Here is a 22,723-nt window from a genome sequence, read left to right on the forward strand (position 1 = left end):
ATCAGTAAAAATTTCGTTATATATGATGTATAAGATTTTTCTGCCTACATTTTCTTCTAGGGTTTTTATGGTTTCAGGAGTTACATTTTAGTCTTTTATCTTTTTTTTTTTTGGTACGTGCCCCTAGCGGGAACCGAACCCAAGACTCTCTGGTCTGCAGGCCGACTCTCCAACCACTGCAAACTGAACAGGGCTAATCTTCTATTCATTTTTGAGTTTATTCTTGTATATGGTGTAAATTGGTGGTCTAGTTTCATTTTTTGCATGTAGCTGTCCAATTTTCCCAACACTATTATTGAAGAGACTTTTCTCCATTGTATGTTCTTATCTCCTTTGTTGAATATTAATTGTGCATGCTGTCTTGGGTCAATTTCTGGGTTCTCTGTTCTGTTCTGTTGATCTGTATGCTTGTTCTTGTGCCAGTATCAGGCTGTTTTGATTATGACAGCTTTGTAGTATAACTTGATATATGGTATTGTGATCCCTCCCACTTTGTTCTTCTTTTTTCAAGATATCTGTGGCTATTCAGGGTCTTTTTTGGTTCCATATAAACTTTTGGAATATTTGTTCTAGATCTGTGAATATGCTGTTGTTATTTTAATAGAGATTGCATTGAATCTAGATTGCTTTAGGTAGTATGGACATTTTAATGATCTTGATTTTTTCCAATCCATGAACACGGTATATGCTTCTACTTTTTTTTACATGTTTCTCTATTTCTTTTTTCAAAGTCTTGTAGTTGTCTGAGAACAACTCTTTTACCTCCTTGGTTAAGTTTATTCCCAGGTACTTTATTTTGTTGTTGTTGTTGTTGCAATGGTAAATGGGATTGTGTTTTTACTTTCCTTTTCTGAGTGTTCATTATTGGTGTATAAGAATGTTGTCGATTTCTGGATGTTAATTTTGTATACTGTTGCTTTGTCAAATTTAGTTATTAGCTCTAGTAGAGTTATGATGGAGCCTTTAGGGTATTCTATGCACAATGTCATGTCATCTGCAAATAATGACAGTTTTACTACCTTCTTTCCAATTTGGACCCCTTTTATTTTATCTTTTGTCTAATTGCTGTGGCTAAGACTTCCAGTAATATTGCTAAATAAGAGTGGTGAAAGTGGGTTTTCATGTCTTGTTCCTGTTCTTAAGGGAAATCCTTTTAGTTTTTTATATACAGCCTTTATTATGTTGAGATATAAGCCCTCTATTCCAACTTTGCTGAGGGGTTTTTATCAGAAATGGGTGCTGGATTTTGTCAAATGTTTTTTCAATGTCTATTGATATCATATGATTTTTATCTTTCATTTTGTGTATGTGGTGTATCACATTTAGTGATTTGTAAATATCCCTGGGTTGAATTCCACTTGGTCATGGTGAATAATGTTTAATATATTTCTGGATACAATTTGCTAATATTTGTTGAGGATTTTGGCATCTAAGTTCATCAGAAATATTGGCATGTAGTTTTCTCTCTTTGTAGTATCTTTATCTGGTTTGGGAATTAGAATTAAGCCTCAAAAAAGAGCTTGGAAGTCTTCCTTCTTCTTGAATTCTTTGGAATAGTTTCAGAAGAATGGGTGTTAGTTCCCTGAATGTTTGGTAAAACTCCCCCTGTGAAGCCTCTGGACCCAGGCTTTTTTTTTTGCTGGGAGTTTATTGCTTACAGCTTCATTTTCCTTAGTTGTTATTGGTCCATTTAAGTTTTCTGACTCTTCCTGGTTCAGTTTTGGGAGACTGTCAGATTCTAAAAATGTGTCCATTTTGCCTAAGTTGTCCAATTTGTTGGCATATAAGTGCTCACAGTATTTTCTAACAATCCTTGATATTTCTGTGCTGTCAGTTGTTACTTCTCTTTCATTTCTGATTTTGTTTATTTGGGTCCTCTCTTTTTGTTACTTGATGAGTCTGGTAAAGGGTCCATCAATCTTATTTATCTTTCTAAAGAACCAGTTCTTTGTTTCATTGATCTTTTGAATTGTTTGTCTTTTTTCTTTTCTTTTATTTTTTAGTCTCTATGTTGTTTATTTCTGTTCTGATCTTTACTATTTCTTTCCTTCTACTTGCTCTGGGTTTTTCTTTTTGTTTACTTTCTAGTTCTTTAAGTTGTATTGTTAGATAGTCTATTAAAATTTTTTCATGTTTTTTGAGGTAGGCCTGTAATGCTACGAACTTCCTTCTCAGGACTGCTTTTGCTATGTCTCATAGATTTTCTGTTGCCGTATATTCATTTTCATTAATTTACAGGAATTGTTTTATTTCTTCCTGATTTCCTTAGTAACCTATTCATTATTTAATAACATGCTATATAGCCTCCATGTGTTTGAATGTTTGTATTTTATTGTAATTAATATTTAGTTTCATGCCATTATGATCTGAGAAGATGCTTGATATGATTTAAATCTTCTTAAATTTGTAGAGACTTAGTTTGTGTCTTAAAATGTGGTCTATCTTTGAGAATGTTCCCTGTGCACTTGAGAAGAATTTGTAATCTGCAGTTTTGTGGTGTAATTCTCTATAAACACATTAAATCCATTTAATCTAGTGTGTCATTTAGAGTCACTGTTTCCTAGTAAATTTTTTTGTGTAGACAATCAATGTAGTGATGTCAGTGGACTGTTGAATTCCCCTGCTATGACTGTATTGCTATCAATTTCTCCTTTGAAGTCTTCCAAAAGTTATTAAATGTATTTTGGTGCTCCTATATTGGATGCATATATGTTTACCAAGGTTACATACTGCTGTTGCATAGATCCTTTCAATATTATGTAGTGGTCTTTTTTGTCTCTTGTTATGGCCTTCATTTTGAAGTCTTCTTTTTTTTTTTTTTTTTTTTTTTTATTGATTAATTTTTGTTACAAATGATTCTCCTTTTTTCCCCCAGTGATTCCCCCCTTCCCCTTCCCTCCCTGCCCCTTCCCCCGATTGTTTTTTTAATCGGATATGATTATTGCTACCTTCATTTCCATTTGCTTGAAATATTTTTTAACATACTTTCACTTTCAACCTATGTGGGTCCTTTCTTGTGAGTTAAGTCTTTTGTAAATGACATATATATGAGTCATGCATTCTAATTCATTCAGTTACCTTGTGTCTTTTTTTTTTTTACATTCAATGTTGTTTTGTATTAGTTTTAAGTGTACGGCTTAGTGGTTAGAAAATCATATACTTTACAAAGTGATCCCCTTGATATTTCAAGTACCCATCTGGCACCATACATAGTTATTACAATTTTTTTAATTAATTAATTTATTTTTGTTACAGATGTTTCTCCTTTTTCCTCCACTGATTCCCCCCCTCCCTCTTTGTCCCTGCCCTCTCCCCATCTTTGTTTTCCATGTCCGTTGTTCATGCATACATGCATATAAGTTCTGTGGTTTATCTATCCCCCCCAACCCCTCTTCTGGGACTAGTCAGTCTGTACTCCACTTTCACGTCTCTGGGACTACCCCATTCCTCAGACTGTTATGTTCATTATATTCCACAAATAATTGAGATCATATGATACTTGTCTTTTCTTTTAGCTTGTTTTGCTTAGGATGATATTCTCCAGGTCCCTCCGCGTCATCTCAAAGGATAAGAGATCTTTCTTTCTTACAGCTGCATAGTACTCCATTGTGTATATGTACCACCGCTTTGTTATCCATTCGTCTACTGATGGACATTTGGGCTGTTTCCAGATCTTAGCTATTGTCAATAGTGCTGCTACAAACATGGGGGTACATATATTCTTTCTGATTGGTGTTTCAGGCTTCTTAGTATATTCCTAGAAGTGGGATCACTGGGTCAAATGTAAGATCAATTTTTAATTTTTTGAGGTAACACCATACTGTTTTCTATAGTGGCTGCACCAGTCTGCATTCCCACCAGCAGTGTACTAGAGTCCCCTTTTTTCCACACCCTCGCCAACACTTGTTGTTTGATGATTTGTTGTTTTAATTTGCATCTCTCAGATAATTAGAGATGTTGAGCATTTTTTCACATGTCTCTTAGTCATTTGTATGTCCTGTTTGGAGAGGTGTCTATTTAGTTCCTCTGCCCATTTATTAATTGCGTTCTTTGTCTTTCTTTTGTTGAGTTGTATGAGCACTCTCTATATATTGGAAATTAACCCCTTATCTGATATATCATTGGCAATGATGCTCTCCCATACAGTGGGTTGCCTTTCCATTTCAATGATTGTATCTTTTGCTGTATAGAAGCTTTTGAATTTGATGTAGACCCATGTGTTCATTTTCTACTTTGTTTCTGCTGCCTTAGGTGATGTGTCAGTGAAAATTCTGCTGAAATTTTGTTGCCTACAGCTTCTTCTAGGATTTTTAAGGATTCATGAGTCACATTTAAGTCTTTTATCCATTTTGAGATTATTCTTGTGTATGGTGTAAGTTGATGGTCTAGTTTCATTTTTTTGCATGTAGCTGTCCAATTTTCCCAACACCATTTATTAAAGAGGCTGTCCTCACTCCACTGTATGCGCTTGCCACCTTTGTCAAATATTAATTGAGCATATTGCCTTGGGTCCATTTCTGTGTTCTCTGTTTTGTTCCACTGGTCTATATGCCTATCTTGTGCCAGGTTTTTTTGGTTCCATATGAACTTTTGAAGTATTTGTTCTAGTTCTGTGAAATATGTCGTTGGTATTTTGATGGGGATTGCATTGAATCTATAGATTGCTTTGGGTAGTATGAACATTTTAATGATGCTAATTTTGCCAATCCATATCTTCCTCTATTTCTTTTTCCAAAGACCTGTAGTTTTCTGGGAATAGATCCTTTATTTCTTTGGTTAAGTTTATTCCTAGGTATCTTAATTTTTTTGCCCCAATGATAAATGTGTTTGTTTTCTTAGTTTCTCTTTCTGTGAGTTCATCATTGGTGTATAAGAATGCCATCAATTTCGTGACATTAATTTTGTATCCTGCTACTTTGCCAAATTCATTTCTTAAGTCTAGTAAATTTTTGATGGAGTCTTTGGGGTTTTCTATGTATAGTATCATGTCATCTGCGAATAATGACAGTTTCACTTCGTCCTTTCCAATTTGGATCCCTTTTATTTTGTCTTGCTGTCTAATTGCTGTGGCTAAGACTTCCAGTACTATGCTAATAAGAGTGGCGAAAATGGGCATGTTCCGACTTGTTCTGGTTCTTAAGGGAAATGCGTTTAGTTTTTGCCCATTGAGTATAATGTTAGCTGTGGGTCTTTCATATATGGCCTTTATTACGTCGAGATATGATCCCTCTATTCCTATAATGCTGAGTGTTTTTATCGGAAATGGATGCTGGATTTTGTCGAAGGCTTTTTCAGCATCTATTGATATGATCATGTGGTTTTTATTCTTTATTTTGTTTATGTGGTGTATCACATTTATTGATTTGTGAATATTGTACCAGCCTTGCATCCATGGGATGAATCCCACTTAGTCATGGTGAATAATTTTTTTGATGTGTTGCTGGATCAGATTTGCTAGTATTTTGTTCAGGATTTTGGCATCTATGTTCATCAGAGATATTGGCCTATAGTTTTCTTTCTTTGTAATGTCTTTTCCTGGTTTTGGAATTAGAATTATGCTGGCTTCATAAAACGAGTTTGGAAGTCTTTCTTCTTCTTGAATTTTTGAAATAGTTTGAGGAGAATGGGTGTTATTTCTTTTTTGAATGTTCAGTAAAACTCCCCTGTGAAGCCATCCGGGACTGGGCCCTTGTTTGCTGGGAGAGTCTTGATTACATCTTCAATTGCTTTTGGTGTTATTGGTCTGTTCCAGTCATCTATGTCTTCCTGGTCCAGTTTTGGGAGACTATGTGTTTCTAGAAATTTGTCCATTTCGCTTAGGTTCTCTAATTTGTTGCCATATAATTGTTCATAGTAGTTGTTAACAATCTCTTGTATTTCGGTGGTGTTAGTTTTTATTTCTCCTGTTTAATTTCTGATTTTCTGTATTTGGGTTCTCTCTCTTTCTTTCTTGGTGAGTCTAACTAAGGGTCCATCAATCTTGTTTATCTTTTCAAAAAACCAGCTCTTCGTTTTATTGATCCTTTGAATTGTTTTTTTTTATTTCTGCTGTGATCTTTACTATTTTCTTCCTTCTACTTGCTCTAGGGTTTTCTTTTTGTTTGCTTTCTAGTTGTTTAAATTGTGAGGTTAGGTAGTCTATTAGAGATTTTTCTTGCTTCTTGAGATAGGCTTGTAGTGCTATGAACTTCCCTCTCAGAATTGCTTTCACTGCATTCCATAGATTTTGTGTTGTGTGTTCATTTTCATTGGATTCCAGGAAGGTTTTAACTTCTTCCTTGATCTCCTCGGTGACCCATTTGTTGTTAATAACATGCTATTTAGCTTCCATGTGTTCAAATGTCTTTGCATGTTTTTGCTGCAGTTGATTTCTAGTTTCATGCCATTGTGATCTGAGAAGATGCTTGGTATGATTTCAATCTTCTTGAACTTGCAGAGACTTAGTTTGTGTCCTAACATGTGATCTATCTTTGAGAATGTCCCATGTGCACTTGAGAAGAATGTGAATTCTGTAGTTTTGGGGTGTAATTCTCTGTAGATATCTATTAAATCCATTTGATCTAGTGCTTCATTTAGAGTCTCTGTTTCCTTGCTAATTTTTTGTCTAGATGATCTATCCAGTGATGTCAGCAGGGTGTTGAAGTCCTCTGCTATGATTGTATTGCTATCGATTTCTCCTTTGAAATCTTCCAGAAGATTTTTAATACATGTTGGTGCTCCTACATTGGGTGCATATTTGTTTATCAAGGTTATATCTTCCTGTTGGATAGAACCTTTCAATATTATGTAGTGACCTTTTTTGTCTCTAGTTATGGTCTTCATTTTGAAATCTATTTTATCAGATATGACTATTGCTACCCCAGTTTTTTTTTTCTTTCTGTTTGCTCGGAAGATTTCTTTCCATCCCTTCACTTTCATCCTACGTGAGTCTTTTGTTGTGAGGTGGGTCTCTTGTAAACAACATATATATGAGTCATGTTTCTTATCCAATCAGCTACTCTGTGTCTTTATATTGGAGCAGTCAATCCGTTTACATTTAAGATGATTACTGATATATATATATTTATTGCCATTTTTCTTTAGTGTGGTTCTATTTTTTTTCCTATTTCTTCTACTAATTATAGCAGTCATTTTAATATTTCTTGCAGTGCTGGTTTGGTGCTAATACATTTCCTTAGCCTTTTTTTTTTGTCTGGGAAGCTCTTTATTTGACCTATTTTGAATGATAGCCTTGCTGGGTAGAGTAGTCTTGGATTAAGATCCTTGTTTTTCATGACCTTTATTACCTCATGCCATTCCCTTCTGGCCTGTAGTGTTTCTGTTGAGAAGTCAGCTGAGAGCCTTATGGGGTTTCCTTTGTAGGTAACCTGTTGCTTATCTCTTGCTGGTTTTAGCATTCTCTCTTTGTCTTTAATTTTTGGCAGTTTGATTACTATGTGTCTTGGTGTGGGCCTGTTTGGGTTCTTCTTACTTAGGGCTCTCTGTGCTTCTTGAACTGGGATGCCTTCTTTCTTTACTAAATTAGGGGAGTTTTCTGTCACTATTTCTTTGAATATATTCTCTAACCCTTGCTCATTTTCTTCTTCTTCGGTGACTCCTATGATGCAAATATTATTACATTTCCAGTTCTCCCTCAGTTCTCTTAAGCTGTCTTCCTGTTTTTTAATTGTTTTTTCCTTTTGGTTTTCTGATTGGTTGATTTTTTCTACCATATCTTCTAATTCACTGATCCGGTCCTTAGCTTCCTCTACTCTGCTATTTAGACTTTCCAATGTGTTCTTTATTTCTTTTTTGTTCAGGTAGAGTGGGAGGGAGAGAGAGGAACAGAGAGAGAGAGAGAAACATCGATGTGAAAGAAACACATCGAGTGGCTGCCACCCGCACAACCGACCAGGGCCGGGGACAAACTGCAACCGAGGCATGCGCCCTTAGCGGGAACCGAACCCGGGTCTCTCAGGACCGCAGGCCGACGCTCTAACCGCTGAGCCAAACCGGCCAGGGCAATGTGTTCTTTATTTCTGATATGTCATTCTTCATTTCTTCTTGGTGGTTTTTAATTTCCAACTGGTTGATTTTCAACATTTCTATGTCTTTACTCATGGAGTTCCTGTCCTTATACATGCTGTTGAGCTTCCTCAAAATCATGGCTCTGAATTCTAGTTCTGTTAACTTGCTTAACTACACCTCGCTTATCTCATCTTCAGTAGAGGTTTCTGGTTTATTCATTTGACTTTTGTTTCTGTTCTTCACCATTTTGGCTATCACAGTGGGCTTTGGAGCCTGCCAAATTTTCCCTGTGGCTGTAGCTGTTCTGCTCTTTGAGGCTCCCTCTCTTGGGTTTGGATGAGCCAAGGAGGACTGACATTAAACACCACTATCAAGTCTTACTTTCCTGGTTAGAGTTGGTAGCCCAGGGAATGGTACAGTTATCCTCTAGCTTTTGCCTGGAGGTTATTAGTAGAGATTACCTGAGGAACCTTGGCTTCTCAGTTGAATGAAAAACTCCCTCAGGTGCTCAGTGTAAGAGGATTTCCCTAGGGTGGGGCAGATGCTGGTTGTTAATGGGCCTCAATTAGCATTTCAATGGCCACCAGGTGGGGTTGAATCTCTGAGGGAGGGGCTACTACCTCTCCCCAGGGCCCTGGGAAGGAGTAAGATGACCATAGTCCTGTGTGGCTGCAACTCAGCAAAAGCTCTGAGCGCCCTCCAAATCCAAGTGTCCCCACACAGTTTCAGTCCAGTCTGCCCTCCCTCTGCGGGAGCCCAAGGTATGTGGCTGCTGCTATTTTAGCCTCTGTCCCAGCGCTGCGCTGTGGAGTCGCTTGGGAGTTTAACCCAAGGGCGCGGCTCCCAGCTAAGGTCACTGCTGCAGCTGAGGCCGCCATTCCCAGCCGAGGCCACTGCCAACCTTGGGTTCCCAGCCCCCTCTCACATCTCCACAAGCCTACCAGGATTGAGTCAGTGTCCCTGGTTATGTGGTCCTCCAAGCTGCTTTTCGGTTGCCTTTTCCTGACGATTTGTCTTTATTTTCATTGTAATTCCAGTTTGGTCCTAGGAGATGGTCTGCATAGCAGTGTCCATGTTCCACTGATTGTGACTCCCTCTGCTGGGTTAGGGTGAGTATGGAAGGAATCACACTGAACTCCTATGTCTAATCTTACTTTCTTGGGTAGAATTGCAGGCCAAGCAAAGATTCAGTTATCCCAGAGCTTTTGCCTGCAGGCTGACTACTAGTCTCAGTTACTTACTGAGCCTCTGGTTGTAGCTCTCAGCTAAATGAAAAATCCCACAGGTAGGCAAGGTAAGAGGATTTCCAGTGGGTGGGGCAATTGCTTTCCCCTGGTCTAAAGTTGCTTTGAGAAGAAAATGGTTTCTGCAGTGTGAGTTACTGGCTTAGTGCAGCAACCCAGGCTTCAGCCTTCACAGCTCAGTCCCCAGAGCCCTGACACCCAACACTGATAGCCAGGTCCAAAGCTCAAAGCCTTCAGAGGTTTTTCTCTGCCTAGTGGGTGGAAGGTAGTCTCTGGCTATTAATGAGCCTCAGGTTGTACTTCTCTGGGCCGGGTCATATTTAATTCCCAAGGGAGGGGCAGTTGCTTCTTCCCAGGGCTAAGGCTACTTTTATGGGAAGGGACTGCTGGACAGAGATAGCTACTGCTACATGGGGGAGTGACTCAGCACAGAGCTCCCGATTGCCTCTTTCCCAGCTCTGTCCCCAGTGCATGAACCCCTCACACATTTGGCTTCTCTCCAGTCCACCCTTTCTCTGCTGGAGCCCAAGGTGAGTGGCTATAGCTGTAATTTAGTGCACTGGCCATTCAGGGAATTGCCAGTGTTCCCAGCGCCTCTCCCTGCTGGACAGAACCTCTGCTCTGGTGATTTTCTCAGCCAGATGTTATGTGGGCATCTTTCCCTGTTCCACTGCTGTGTGCTGGGGAGCCAGCTTGAGGTTTTAACCCCCACCTTCTCAGAGGGAGCATCTCACAGCTAAGCTAGCCCTCAGCTGCTGCCTGTGGGAACCCAGCCAGCCCTCACATGCTGCTGCACCTCCTACCAGTCTCGATTTGGGGTCCTCTTTACATTTCTGGTTGTAATGGTTCTCTCCAGCTGCTCTTCAGTTAGTTTTCCAGATGACTTTTATTTATTTTAGTTTTAATTCCAGTTAAAATTAAAAATTATTTTAGTTTTAATTCCAGTCTTGGGAGACACTCGGTGTCTCTTCTATTCACTCCACTGCCATTTGTGTTAGCTACTTTTTACATGTTGCTGTTAAATTCACATACTGGGTTCTTAATATCATATATTATATTTGTATCTGTATAATTTCTTTCAACTTTTGTTTTATGAATTCCAATTCTCTGTAGAAATTCTCCTGTCACCTATTCTGTTAAACATAGTAATTGCAGTTATTTGAAAGCCTGTTTCCGTTCATTTTGATATCTGAGGTGTTGTTTGGATCTGTTTTCATGGCTTTCCGCCCGCCCCCCCTTTAAAAAAAATTTAGTCCAAAGTCCTTGTAAACCTAGTAATTTCAATTGAATTGCACAAAGTGTGTATTAAAATTTATACAGATAACTTAAAGCTCTGGCTGATACTATCTTCCTTCCACAAAAGGTTTATTGTGGGTAGACAGCCTTAGTTCAGTCTGGTTTTAGCTTGTTTAAAGGTGGGTTTCAAGAGCTTTCTAAGAGCTGACTTACGTCTTTGTTCCTATTACTGGAGTACATTCTTACTCCTGCACTGGAAGTTGACTTCATGTTTGCTCTGGAGCTCCATCCAGATCCCTACTTCAAATCTAAATATACACATCCCAGCTGCCAGGACTATTGGATGCTAACCGTTCCCAGCTCTATCTATTACTGGACATTGTTTACCAGGGTACCTTCTCTTTGGTGGGCCCAAAACTTCCATTTGTCTCCTTAGCCCAGAGAGACTGCTAAAAGCTCTTCTCTGTCTCTATACTTTTATCTATTGCTTTCCTCTTGCCTTGGTAACCCCTCAGCCTAAGGATGAAAAAGTGTCTTAATAGGAAGGGTGGCAGATGACTTTGCACATCTCAAGGCATTTCCCTCTTCTCTGGCATCTTGGTCTATTCTCAACACTCACTTGGAGCCCAGGAGTCCATGTTTAATTCCACAGCCTCATGAGACGGCGTGAGGCTTGGTCGGTTTCCCTATCTGCAGTCACTGCTTTTGCTTGGCTCTGGAGGCTCAGAGCCCCATGTCACTCATGAACTGTCAAATGCCAATGAAATCAGTCCCATATCAACGTGCTTTCCTTCCTTCTCAGATTCTGGCCTTTTAAATTCTGATTGACTTATCGGTCCCCTAATACCTTCAAAGAGATTTGATTTTGTAATCTTTTTACACTCTGTAGTTTTCCTGAGGAGGACCATTGGCTCATAACAAGTACTCTGTTCTTACTGGAGAAGGAAAATCCAATGGTTACTTATAAACTCTAGTTTTTGTAATCAATATTCTGATAGTAGCTGGATTCTCCCAAATGCTCTGTAAAAAGCCAGCTTCCTGCTTTACTTAATACCAGGAAAGACAAAAACATCTTTCTCTCTGTATGTTTGTTCCATGTTATTTATTTCTCTGCACATTTATCCAAATACATGTTGTCCTTCCTTTCATTATATCCAGTCTCTGATGATAAAACTTTGTGGTCATTCTTTCTTATGGGAAAAGTTATTGCTTATTTGGGATCTGGGCTGAAGAACATTCATTTTAAAGAGACATGGGTATTATTACACCATTAAATCTTCCTACATGATCACAGAAGCTCAGTGATACTATTGTTTAATCATCATACTTCTAGAAACAAAAAAACACAACTTTATACACTCTAACCCTAAGCCTTCTTTACTTACTGACTGTAATGGACTCTGTGGAGCTCCAAACAGATCTCTACTTCAAATCCAAATACACACCTCCCAACTGTCAGGATTATTGGATGTTGAAAGTTCCCAGCTCTGTCTATTACTGGACATTGCCTTCAGCGATAGAGGACTGTATGTCCAAGATGATGCCACTACCAAGGAAGCTGATACGGGGAAACAAAGACCTGGTCCCTGTGAAGAGGTGTCCTAGTGTAAGAACTTCCTGTGGCTTGTCTGGGGCCTTAGTTGAGGCCACATTGCAGGTCAGCTTTTTTCTCTGCCTAATTCCAACTTCTCATTTCATTAGAGGTTTATCTTCTGCAATCACAACTCAAAAAGCCGTTGAGTCTATTTTCCCATCTCAGAATCTATTTTCAGGGAAACTACTCTAAGACACTGACTTAATGTTTGCTACAAATTGTGACTACTGTTCTTCTTGGTCCTCACACCAGCTTGGGGTCTCTAAAATGTCATCTTCAACCCAAAACAGATAACATCCAACTGCCTAGATGTGGCCTGCCTACTCTGAGGCAATTTGGGTCAAAGCAGAAAATAGTTTAAGAAAGGTTAGTAAGCCTGGCTGGTGTTGCTCACTGGTTGAGCACCGACTCATAAACCGAGGTCTCTGGTTTAATTCCTGGTCAGGGCACACGTCTGGGTTGTGAGCTTGACCCCTAGTAAGGACCATGCAGGAGGCAGCCGATCGATGTTTCTCATCAATGTTTCTATCTCTCTCTCCCTTCCTCTCTCTCTCTAAAAATCAATAAAAATATATTTTTTTAAAAAAGGAAGCTTAGTAAGGAAATTATGACATGCCCACTTGAAGCTAATTTTTAATCAGCTCAGTTCTGTAGTTTACAAAATATACTCAGTAGAGTGAACAATAGAGATTAGCTAAAGCTAAATGTCTGTTTACCAGCTTTCATAATGAGCCTATTATAAAAACAGGCACACAAGAGACTGTGAACTGAGAAGACAGGAGTTCAGGGTAGACTGCTGAAAGTCTCCATCTTGCTGTCTCTAATGATTTCTGGGCTCAAAAGAGCACTAATTGTCATTGGTTTGATTTACTCTTAGCTTCTGGAAATCATGGGGTTAGGACACACCACTGGAGGAAAATACAGAACAAGATTTCACTGCAGAGAAATTCAAAATTAAAAGGTAACCAAAATACTAATAATTAACCAGATGACTATAGATAGCTATAACTCTCAGTCGTTTGGTATCTTATAATGCTGATAAAGAGCAATTGGCTTTTATTGATTCTGTGCAAGCAATTTGAACAGAAGGAAAGTTAAATTCATTACAAACTCTTTGTTGGGAGTCTCTGCACATATTGACGGATGGTTGATTTGGGAAGCAGTCAATATTTCTGTGGATGCAGGATTTACCTCGAACCAGCTTGCAGAATGTCCTTTCACACTAAATGCCAAGTGGCCTATATTACCAACCTGCTTCACTTTCCTTCAGTGTTTCTCTTTTTAAAAGTCTGACATTTGGTACAAACACTTTTAAATTATATTCTGATAGAAGCTCAAATGATATTACCTTAAAGCCCTGACACATTCAATCTTTGGGTGAAAGTTATACTATGAAATGTTCGGTATTATTTATAATTAATCAGGAAAACTAGTATCTTATCAAATCAAACTCTCATAAGACTAAAGTACCAAGAGAAAATAATAGAATTTGAAGGTAGTAGGGGAAGCAGTTTAAGTATCCTGTACAATAGAGACCTGTGGAAGTCATGCAGACTTATTTAAATAGTCTTCATCCCTCACTAGAATGAAGGTCCATGAAGATAAGGACTTTCTTTTCTCCTCCTTAGACTGGTGCTTTGTACATAGCCAGAGCTGGATAACTATTGACTGGGTTACTAAAAGAAAGGCTGAATGTGGGCTGCATGATTAATTCTCCTTAGCAGTGAAAAAGAAAAGATGCATTCGATTTACTTTAAAAAGTAAAAATTAAAATTTTGATGGGAAGACCATAAGACTTTTACATATTCAATATTCTGTCCATTGCAATGAAAGCCACTGCGGGATGAAATTCATGAGGTTCCCTGCAGCAGGTAAAGCCACAGTAAAGACTACCTGTGGAACATGGGCTGATGCCCTGGCTTAAGATGGCAGAATGAAGATATCTTCTCAGAAATAAACTTGGAAAGAAGAAAAACAACAATAAAAGATAAACAATTCCTATAAAAAATACATAATCTGAAAAATACAATGTATGAAGGACGCATGACAAACACTGTAAGTACTGGTCCAGGAAAATACAGACTACCTCGTGAAAATATGTTCTCCGCAGGTCTGTGATAGGATGAGAGGTCTGCAAAGAGCACGTTTTACTCCAAGGAACAAAACAATAGTTCCTCTTTGAGTTGAAATAAAAAAAAAAATCAAGTTTTCCAGAAATCCAGCGGAGTATTTCTGAACCTGTTTGATATTTGTGAATTGGTAATAACGTGGCTTAGACAAGAATGACCAGCTCTTTGAGGAACTTTTCATGGACCAAAAGTATTCCTCACATTGCTGAATTTCTGCAACAAATACTTCTAATATCTTGTTAAGACTATATTTTTCAAAATGTTGGCCCATTAAAACTTATTCTCTACTGTCTCTTTCCTTTACCCCCTTTAAGGTATGAGGGAGCATTTAAAAAATATATATATATTATATTGTATAGATAACATATATATAATTTATATTATATATAATATTTATATGTGTGTGTGTTATATATCTATATATCTATATATATCTGTTAGCATAGCAGGTAAAAATATTCAAAGTAATTAAGGAAGAAAGAAAAAACACATAGGTAATTGATGAATATACACCAGACATATTACACAATCTACATGATGAAAGCTGTGATCAATATTTCTCTATGAAACTAAAAATAATAATCTATGGTCTCTATCAAGAATTCAAAAAACATCTGATAAAAATATTATGAATCAACAAAATAAAATAAAGAGTGTTTTGTTCAAATATAATTAGGATTTCAGGAAGATGTAGATGACAGTACAGCTTTTTAATTTCCCTAATTCCTCTAAAATGTGCTTTCTTGCTCATGCACACACACATGTGCAAAACAACCAGAATAAACTAAATAAAAATATATAGACAACGTTTAGGATAAAATTGGATGAGCAGATATTCTACAGATCCCAACACAGGAGCAAGGAAAACATATGGCCACCTATACGGTCCACATGGAGAAAGACAAACAGGTTTATCATGATTATGAGAACAGACAAACTCCGAAACGGACAAATGCTCACTGCAGAGCATGACAACCACCCAGAGAGGAGCCACCTGAGGGGAGCCCTGAAGTGCTCAGGTCGGATTCCTCCCAGAGAACCTTGATGCTGCAACAATATTTGTTCTATGGAGTCTCCAATTACAACCCAAACCCCCATTCCAGGAAATATCCCTCCTCTAAGGAGAAGCTACTCAGGATAGAACACACATTAAACAGTAGAATCAAAGTTTTCCTAAAACGATCCAAACACAATAAAAAATGGAAGGAGTGAAGGCAGATCTGAGAAAGCATGAGGCCATGTTTTTCTTTGTGAAAAGACAGATTTACCTCTTTGTGAAACAATGTGATTTCCAAAGAAATAAAGTTGTAAAAGTTATCCTGATGCATTTGTCTCTTTGAAGATTTGGGAAATGGCCCTGGTGGGGTAGCTCAGTTGGTGGAGCATACTCCTGCTACGCCAAGGTTGTGGGTTCGATCCCAGTCAGGGCATATACAAGCATCAATCAATGAATGCATAAATAAGTGGAACAGTAAATTGATGTTTCTCGCTCTCTCTCAAATCAATTTAAAAAAACAAAAAACAAAAAACAGAATTTATACAAAGGTTTAAGAAATGTTCACATAATAAAAACCACCCCCCAAAAAGATGTACCCACAAAATTAACGAAGAGAAATTAAAAGGCAATATAAATTGCAATTAGAAAATTAGGTAATTAAGTAAAGTGGTTTAAAAAGAGAGATGATAGATTTTGGGAAAGTTATAAAAAATGTAAAACCTCATTTCAGAAATAAACAATTGACAACAAGAACAAATATACTATAAATAAGGTAAACATCATGATTTGTGAAAGAAAGAGAAAATGAATATGTAAAATAAATGAAGTAGAGACCAAAAAAATATTCAAAGAGACAAATGCATATTCTGCATAATACACATTTGGAATTCTCAAAGAAGAAAACAAAAATAATAAATGAAACAAATACTAAAAATATAATTCAAAAAACTTTCTGAATTAAAATATTAGTTGAATCTATATAATAAAATAACATGCCACATAACTCTGAAAATCTACCCAGAACAACCAAAACCAAGACATATTAAACTAAAATTATTGTAACAGAACAAAGTATCCTTTGACTAAAGACCAAATGACTTATAACGGAAACTCATGAAGCCATGAGATTTTTGACAGCAACATTTTCTATCACAGAACATTTAAGGTTTGAAGAAAATAAAATATAAATGAGGGACCTTCTATCTAGTCAAACTGACATTCAAGTACAAAAGTCACAGACTCAGTCTTATTTCTAGACAAGAATATAGAGAATATTGTTTTCATGATTCTTTCCTGAGAACTGAAAGGTGATCTTCAGACAACCTACATGACTGAAATGACATCATCAAGACAGGTTGTGAATGTACTTTGCATTTTCCCATGGATGCCAAATACTGTAAACTCTGTAAACTGCATTATTTGGGATCTTCACTAGAAGGAATACAGTGGAGTGAGGCAGGCCAGTAAGCCAGGACACTTGGAACAGGGAAACTGAGACAGATCTCTGAACAAACTGACAGCAATTTACAGCAGATACAGAAGGTCACTTCCCTAGAAATAACATCTAAGTCGCAGTTGTATTTCAGCTCCAGACCCAGAAAAACAGTAAAACCAGATGGGCAGGACCAGGAGCAGGACCAGGACCCCCACCCCTGCCCTGACACTGATGAATCAGTGAGGACCCAGACCCTGAAGGAGCACATCTAGAAAACTGATGAATATTCCGTTGAAACCCTCCCCTAAGACTTCCCCCTGCAAGGGAGAAATAAGAGGCTCAAGACAAATGGCCCAGCAGTATCTCTACTTCCCACCAGGGCAGCCATGGGCAGCGGCAGTTCATCCCAGACAAACCCCCTGAACCTGACCCCACGGCCCCCTTTTCTCTGACTTCTTAGTGAGCCAAGGCAGCCCAGCCCAGGCTCATTTCCCCAGCCCTTCCTTGTATCACTGTCCCCAGCTTTATTAAACATCCTCTAAAATTCACCTCGACTCGCACTGTGACATTTTCCTGCACGAAGTCAAAAACCCACCTGCACCAGCTGGCCCTATGCAGACCCGCCAGGGGCCAGGTCCCGTTTCCGTAACAAAGTACCGACAAGATGCGTGGACAATGAAGATTTAGCTTTGCTATCAAAAATAAGGGGAAGTGATCAGCAGAATCACAGACAGATTACCTCAGTTCTCACACAAAAACAATTTTTAAAAAAGACTGACAAAGCAAAACTAATCATTAACTATTTTATAACTCAAAATTAACTAAATCCACAGAAAAGTTAAAATTATCTGTGAGAAACTATTGACCCTCCTTAACACAGCAGGGTGTGTGACCTCCTAACTTTGGACTATTCCCATATACCTTCATTCCCTGCTTAGTAATGTGGTAGCTATCAATGGCCAGTATGGTTTTAGCCAACAGAAATGACTGACCTCTTCTAAAATGCCTTTAAAAGCATCATCTGAAAAGCACAGTAAATATGTTGTCTGAACTACAGGCTGCCAGGAAAACTTCTATTGCCAGGTGTTGTGGTCTTGGAGTTCATTTCCTCAAGGAGGAAATAAAAACAATATAAAAAAACTCTACCCTTAGGTTATTACCAAAACTCTATCAACCACTTGACAACAGCTGCCTACGGCTATGACTTGATTTGCTTGTGGCAAACAAGAGCAGGGCCAGGAATATAAAAGGGAATGGAGGAGAATCAATGACCGCAGGGAACTTCAGAAGCTCTGACATATTCCTGCAAATCTGTCTTTGCTCAGGTACAAGGCATTGCAGGAGCCCAGTGAAAACTTGGTAAAAAAAAAAACAAAAAAAAAAACCTCTGGCCCTGGCCAGTTTGGCTCAGCAGTTAGAGTGTAGGCCCACAGACCAGAGAGTCCCAGGTTCAGTTCCCTCTAAGGGCACATACCTTGGTTGCAGTTTGTTCCTGGCCCCCAGTTGGGGTCATGTGGGTGGCGACCACTCATGTATCTCTCTAGTATGGATGTTTCTCTTCCTCACTCTCTCCCTCTGCTCTATCTGAAGATAAATGCAAAAATGTCCTTGGGTGAGGATTTAAAAAAAAAAAGACCCCCTCTGGGTGAACTTGAAGTCCTGCACATGGAGGAAGTAAAAGCTAAGTCTATCTTGGAAGTTACCCGAATCTTGAAGGTGAGCCTTCTTACACAGATCCCCTTGGCAAAGGGAGACAAATTGTCATGGCATTTGTGGATATTTTCCGACCTGAAATGGTTGACTACTGATTTAGGGATAAACCTGAGGAAGCTAAGCATAAACATAAAAACAAAAACATTTTTAAATGTAGCAGAAGCCTGGTTGCTATGGCTCAGTGGGTGAGCGTAGACCCATGCACCAAGAGGTCCCCAGTTTGATTCCTGGTCAGGGCACATGCCCAGGTTGTGGGCCCGATCCCCAGTGGAGAGCATGCAGGAGGCAGTCAATCGATGTTCTCTCTCACTTTGATGTTCCTCTCTCTCAAAAATCAATAAATAAAAAAAATATTTTTAATACAAAAATGTAGCAGAAAACTTGGTGATTTCAGTTACAGAATCTACAGAATTAATCCAGGTAATTCCCTAAACAAAAAGCAGCAACAATAAATAAAAAGAAAAAGAAAAACAACAAAGAGGGGGAAGGGATCTGACCAGAAGCGCTACAATATATTCTCTAAAATATTCAGTGTTCCACACCAGCAACAATGAAACTGTATCAGAAATGTAAAGAAGGACGAAAGCATGCCCATGTACCGGGAAAAATAAGACCCAACAGAAAATGTTCATCAGAGAGGCCAGATATTGAACTTAGTAGACAGATATTTTAAAGCAGTTATTATAAATATTTTTGAATAACTAAAAGAAACAATGAATAAAGAATTACCGGAGAAGTATGAAAACTATGTCTTGTCAAATAGAGAATATCAATAATGTTACTGAGGAGAAATCTAAATACTGATAATGATATGGAAACTGTAAAGAGCACTCAACAGAAATTCTGGAGTTGAAAAGTATAATATCTAAATATGAAAAACTCATTTGAGCAGGCAGGAGAATGAATTAGAGAATGTAGACACAGGTCAGGAGAGATGACCTAGCCATTTGGCGGACTCCAGGCTAGTGAGAGCACCTGAGGTTCTGGTGGAAGAGAGCAGAGGACCATCCCAGGGGGTGTGAATTTCAGCCTCTGCATTTCTAATGCAAGATCTCGAAATGCATCCTGTCCATTGGCTTGTGGATGAACAGGAGCCACATGCTAACCTGACAAGCTCAGGGAAGGACTTTCTGGCAGCCTTGCAAACTCAGAGACCTAAAGGAACCACAGGAGGTGGTCTGAAATGAGAAGTTTAACTAAAAGCAGTTTATGGCAGGTAGTCATGTCCTAGGCTAGAAACTTCCCTGACAAAGGTCAGTCTTTACTTTAGCTAACACCATCTATTGTCTTCTACATCTACCATAACATTTCTTTGGAATGTCAAGATAACTTCCCTTTCTTCAGACCCCTCAGAGCACAGCCAGTGCACCAGGGCAGAGACCATAAAACCTCTCATTGTTATTATCATCATGTTAATTGTTGAATGTTAACTAACCTGTACCCATCTAGGTAAAAGAAGCATGTGTGTATCCTTTTACTTTGTATCCAATCCCAGAGGTTTCCTCACTTTGCTTTCTCCCCCTCCCTATCTATCAGTGGAGTTCATGTACCTAACTTGCATCTTCCCATTTGATTGTAATGTATAAAATAAGTGGCAAAACTGCCCTTCTCTGGAACATTAGCTCAATCCTTTGACATTTTGCTTTCTGACAATTGTTGACAATTTGGCTCAAATAATCTCACAAAAATTCTCTATAGGTTTGAATGTTTCTTCTGTTGACAGGACTGTAAGATTTATGTAAGTAATCTTGGAAACAACAGTGACAGGGCTGAATTAGAATGACCTTTTGGCTATTTTGGACCACTACGAAGTGCATGTTTGCTAGAAGTCCTGCAGGCTTTGCTGCTCGATTTGAAGATCCCGAGATGCAGCCAGTGCTGTTGGAGAACTAGATGAGAGAACACCGAGTGAAAGTGGAAGTGGACTGTCCGATGGTGAAGAGAGAAGTGGAAACTGTGGCCCGCCTCCCTCGGAGGGTCCTTGCCCCGGAGATGATTATCAGAAAAGGAGTCCTCCACCTCACCACAGATCTCCAAGATGGAGAAGCTCCTCCGACAGCCAGAGGAGGTCCCTTTCTAGACACAGGAGAGATCACCGTCTCGGGAAGAGAAAGAACAAAGCATCCAGATCCATCTCTAGGTCTGGTGGCTGAACTAGGTTAAATGAAAGGCAATAGAAGACCAGTTTGCAAGAGGAGTGCTATATAGGAAATAACTTTGACAGGCATATGTATAGAAAATTCAAGTTTTGTTTGAGACTTTATAAGCTTTTTTAAATTTAAGATGTTTTAGCTGTTCACATTTGTTTGTCTTGACATGTAAAGATATAATTTTCTATGGCTTGAAATGAATCATATGAAGCATATAATATCAAAAATTGTTACTTTATAATGTTCCCTTAAGCAGACTGATAATAAACCTGTCCAGGTAAAGTGTGACATTTGATATTATGGAAACAAAACTAGAAAAAATTAAATTTAAGATTCACATTTTTCATACCTGGGGTATAGTATGCAGCTGTAGTTGAACAAACAGTCTTTAAAAACTGCTGTTGGTTAGAATGTTGTCCCTGTATGCAAGGGTTGTGGGTTCCATCCCTGGTCAGGGCACATACAAGAAACAAACAATGAGTACATAAATAAGTGGAACAACAATTCAATGTTTCTCTCTCTCTCTCTCATCTCCCTCCCTTGCTCTCTCTCTTAAATCAATAAATACACCCCCCCCCAAAAGTAAATAAATAAATAAAAGCTGTTGTGAACACAAGCCAGCAGGTAAAAATTAAAACTGAACCATTAACTAGATTAGAGGTTTAAAAAAATACCATTCTTGGCACTGGGCAGAGGTGGTCCAGTTGTTGTACAGTTGAAGAGGTTTCTAGAAATTAGTTTACCTTTGCTGTCGTCGTAAGTTTCTTATGTGATTACTGTAATGAATACATAGCTCTTTGCAACATTCTTCATTTTGAAATTTGAGATTATTCATAGATACCAGTGTCCTGAAGTTTAAGGGTACATTATAGAGCTGAACTTTGAGTTACTGTGCAAATTTAAAAATTTTATTTTTTTTATTGATTTTAAAGAGACAGGAAGGGAGAGAGAGACAGAAACATTGATGAGAGAGAATATCGATTAGCCGCCTCCTGCAGGCCCCCACTGGGGATTGGGCCCACAACCTGGGTATGTGCCCTGACCAGAAATCAAACCAGCGACCTCTTGGTGCATAGGTCAATGCTCAACCATTGAGCTACACTGGCCGGGCCTGTGCAATTTTTTTTCCCATTCTGTCATTTGTAATGTTTTGTGAGAATCCTTGGGATTAAAGTTTTGGTTACCAATTGTTGTTTAACCTGAAAAACAAAAAACAAAAACAGAAGAGCATGAGAGAGAGATTAACCCAGTCTGAGGAGGAGAAAGAGAAAGAATAGACAACAATGAACAGAGCCCCATAGAGCTGTCCAGCATACAGACATACACATAATAGGCACTCCAGAAGGAGAAGACAAAGAGGAAAGGGTAAAAAATATATTCAAATAAATACTGGTCTAAAACTTCCAAATTGGACTTAAAATATTAATTGACACATCCAAGAATCTCAACAAACTCCAAGTAGAATAAAACACACAAAAAATCCATATCTAGAAAAATTATAGTCTAACTGATAGAAGGAGGATCTTGAAATTAGCAAGGCAAAATTGACATCACATAGAGTATACTTTAATAAAATTAACAGCTTTCTTCTTATGGGAAACCACAGATACTAAAACACACTGAGATGTCTGTCTTCAAACTGTTGAAAGTAAGACTGTTAACTAAGAATGCCACATTCAGCAAAATCAGCCTTCAGGCCAGGGATGGGGGTGGACAGTGGGGGCTTGGGGGAGGGGCATCAGGGACATCTGTAATTGTATCAACAATAAAGAAAAACTAACCTTCAAAAATGAAGATAAAATTAAGATATTTTCAGATAAACAAAAACTGAGAAAATGTCACTAGTATACCTATTCTACATAATTACTAAAAGGAATCTTTTAAGTTTCAATTAAAAAACATTAGATGGTAACTTGAATCAACACACACACAAACAAAAATAAAGAGCACTGTTAAAAGTAACTAGATAGATACTATAAAATATAGAATAATTGTATTTTTGTCTATAACTTTTCTTCTCCTATATATGATTCAAAAGAGACAACAAAATGCAATAATTATAAAAGTTCTGAAGAGTTTAAAATATTAAAATTTATCACTTATATGACAACAATATTATCAAAGAGGGATTAGAAAAAATATATATTTAAAGAAAGTTTATATATATATTATGTAAGACATAATAATAATTTAAGGTAATAATAATGTAAACAAGATT

The 22,723-nt window shown here is 38.1% G+C and overlaps 1 pseudogene; it reads left to right on the top strand.

Moving 5' to 3' along the window:
• Nucleotides 1-18,307: 18,307 nt before the first annotated feature.
• On the top strand, nt 18,308-20,532 carry LOC118625548 (annotated as a pseudogene).
• Nucleotides 20,533-22,723: the final 2,191 nt, after the last annotated feature.

This window comes from Molossus molossus, unplaced genomic scaffold, assembly GCF_014108415.1.
Source record: "Molossus molossus isolate mMolMol1 unplaced genomic scaffold, mMolMol1.p scaffold_m16_p_11, whole genome shotgun sequence".
NCBI classification, from domain to species: domain Eukaryota; kingdom Metazoa; phylum Chordata; class Mammalia; order Chiroptera; family Molossidae; genus Molossus; species Molossus molossus.